Source organism: Crocodylus porosus, unplaced genomic scaffold, assembly GCF_001723895.1.
Source record: "Crocodylus porosus isolate Cpor-Errol unplaced genomic scaffold, CroPor_comp1, whole genome shotgun sequence".
NCBI classification, from domain to species: domain Eukaryota; kingdom Metazoa; phylum Chordata; order Crocodylia; family Crocodylidae; genus Crocodylus; species Crocodylus porosus.
This window is the reverse complement of record NW_017728931.1, coordinates 117,759,019-117,762,039: the sequence shown is the minus strand read 5'-3', so window position 1 is coordinate 117,762,039 and position 3,021 is coordinate 117,759,019. Positions and strand designations below refer to the sequence as shown.

The window sequence follows — 3,021 nt, the reverse complement described above, 5'->3', positions numbered from 1 at the left end:
GCTCTCACCTTCCCTGGAGATCTTCAAGAGGAGACTGGATAGGCACCTGGCTGGGGTCTTATGACCCCTGCCACCCCCAGTGCTCCTTCCCGCCCATGGCAGGGGGTCGGACTCGATGATCTGTCTAGGTCCCTTCTGACTCACTGATTCCCAGCTGCTCTGTGGTAGAATTCAACTTCAAAATAGTCTCATCAATTTTAACTTCCCCTTCTCTGATAGCCTCACATAACTTGCTTCTTCCAGGGGCAAAATACTACGATAGCCTTCCTATTCTTCTCTGCGACATCCTCTCACCTACTACATTAAATTAAAGATTTGTGCCCTCCCCTTCGAAGTGCTAAATTCCTGCCTAAGTATGTCCTAATTTCTTCCTGTTCTCCCTCCCACTGCTATCTAAACCTCTGTCTTACTGCCACCTTTGCATCCTTCCCTCACTGTCATCTTCAATTATAACTCATTTTCCTTGACCAGCACTCAGTTTACTCCTTTCTTAACACTCTTCTTTCTCTAACCTTTTGCTGATGATCTAGGAAGGTAAAACATCAATTTGAGACTAACTTTTTAAATGATTAATCCTAAATCTTGACTGTCACACATCATTTCAGTGACAAGATTTTAGGGAGAGAGTCCATATCTTCTTTCTTTCTTTGTACAAGCTAAGCAAACTGCCAATGCTCAATGAATGGTAGCAGAACAGATTCATTCCAAGGCTATCTTCTACATTTTTTATTATAGATTTTTATAAATGCTTTAACAAATAGTGTTACAGATATTTAAAAAAAATAAATATTCGTCCCTGACAGCTCATGTCTTCAGAAGGGTCTGTGAAATGACATGACAAGAGTGGTGACTAACACTCACCACAACACTAGCACAAAGAAAATGTTGAGTTGCTGTAGGAGGCACACAAATTCCCCCACTCTCTTTATGACTCAGGTAAGCTGCCAAAAATGGAGGTGGAAAACTGTGGGATGGAATGGTCTTGACTTCAAGCCAGCTGTCCGTGTGGCCTTTTTATAAAGAAGAAATTAATTACATCAGATTCTTAAGCTTTTTATTTAAAGAGCAAAACCTAACATTTAGCCTTAGTATTGAATGATAGATAGCATTAGGATTAAAGTCAAAGGTCCCCACCAGCTGCCTTTGATTCCCTGACCTGGAAGTGGTAAAGCATGAAAACAGAGACAAAGAAGAAAACCAGAATCCAACAAAATGCTGAGGAGGAGATGCTGTAGGCCTGTTCTCCCAGTGAGAGTCAACATGGACTTACAGCTGGGAGAAGGACGGTCTGGAGCAGATTACATTTATGTGCGTGAGCATTTTAGCCAGGAGAAAGGAAGAAGAGCACATGAACAGAAAGAGGGGGAAGTGTGGCAAAGAGGGATGTGAAATGTGGGAAGAGGGAGAAACATTGGGGAGTGTGAATGTGATGAATAAGGGCAAAGATAAAGGGGGAATGTGACAGAAGAGAGACAGAGGAAGAGAAGGAAAGGGTGTAGGACATCTTAAAAGGGGATGGAAAATGAGATATGTACCATACACTGGCTAGGATGGAAGAAGACAAGAATAATCATTGAGAAAAGAAAGGGGGTGAGAGAAAAAGCAGAACAGAGAGAGAGGAGAGAGAAAGAACTGTAGGGACAAAAGAAATGACAAGATGGAGAAAATGGCTCCTCCAGATCAGCACTTTTTGAAAGAGAGAGAGAAAAGATACTGCTGCCTCCACAAGAGCAGGCACCAGGAAGCACAGGAGATAAAGCAGAGTGAGAAAGAGATAGAAAGGAAGAAAATGGAAATGGCCTGACCTTAAGCAGACAATAAAAGAGACCAAAGAGAGGAAAGATGAGTGTTACTGCTTTGTTGGCTTCATAATGGTTCCATGCCACTTGGACTACAGATCAGGATGGTTCATAAAATCCTTACTACATCTAGAATGAATTTGCCAAACTGCAACAAAATACTGTTGCTTGCCTGGCAGCTATTCTTCTTCTTTTCCATGATTCTCATGCAAACCAGTTGCTCTGGCATGACCAGGCTACACTGTGATGGCAGGACTACAATCCTGGACCTTTTGGAGGCTAAAGGGCCCTTCCTTCTCTTTTGTTTCCTTACATTTCTGGTTTCTATTCAAATATTTCAGTGCCTAGTGATTCTGCTCCTCCAAAAATAGCACATGGTCCTTGTGGTAGAGTTCTGACAGGAATAAGAAGTAACGTTCACAGAGGAAGAAGGGATGAGAGTCTAGGGCAGGGCAGCGATTCCCAACCTGGATGCCTGGAGAACCACTCAAATGTCCTGCAACCTGAGCCCTCGTGATCCAGGGGAGAAAGGCAGAGATCTCCAGGGAAACCCGCAGAGCTCCAGCCTTTCTCATCCCTTGTGGGCCGAGGTCCTCACACCAGGAGACTCGCTCTACTCAGCGGTTCCCAAACTGACATCGCGCAGCACCAGTTTAAGACGATACGACCCTTATGTACCACCAGCAAATTTTTCAGTTTAGCCTTATGTACCACCAGCAAATTGTTGTCATGTAAAATAATTAAAATAAGTCTGTTAATGCGTATCACTGACAGGTTGTCTACGTACCACTGGTGGTACCCCTACCACAGACTGCTACTCTAGTATTTTACTGCGGTCAGAAGGCAAAGTGGGGTGCCTGGCACTTACCGGTGGCAGAAAACCACCAGTTTAGGGCACAGATTTTAGAAGTAGAAAGTACTTCTGCCATACAGGGGCAGGCTGGGTAAATACCCTGTCACCCCTTTGCTTGCCAAACAGCAGGGAGGGCAGGGGAGGGCGCGGGAAGTCCGCCTTGCCGCGACCGGCATCTGTGCCGCGAAAACCAGGCGGTCAAGGCCAGGCTGCAAGCGGAGGCGCCAGCAGGCCCCTGAGTCATGGGAAGGGGGGCTCCCGTGTGCAGGCGCGCGGCCCTGCGGGGACTCACCGCCCGGCGCGGGAACACGCGGGTCCGTGACGGCGGGGGCAGGTGCGGGAAGGGCTGGCGGCCCGGGCCCGAGGCGC

At 46.5% G+C, this 3,021-nt stretch overlaps 1 protein-coding gene across 8 annotated transcripts in view; it reads right to left on the bottom strand.

Annotated features, from left to right (window-relative positions):
* The window catches only part of LOC109315692 (histone H2B 5-like), a 22,163-nt gene extending 19,142 nt beyond the window's left edge, over positions 1 to 3,021 (bottom strand). For 5 of the 8 annotated variants that reach the window (XM_019543510.1, XM_019543506.1, XM_019543505.1 and 2 more), the window contains exon 1: positions 862 to 1,013. The gene's annotated coding sequence lies outside the window, so the exon portion shown is untranslated. Of the gene's footprint in view, positions 1 to 861; positions 1,014 to 2,944 lie in introns of those variants that run through there. The other 3 variants (XM_019543507.1, XM_019543509.1, XM_019543513.1) reach the window with 2 other exon arrangements.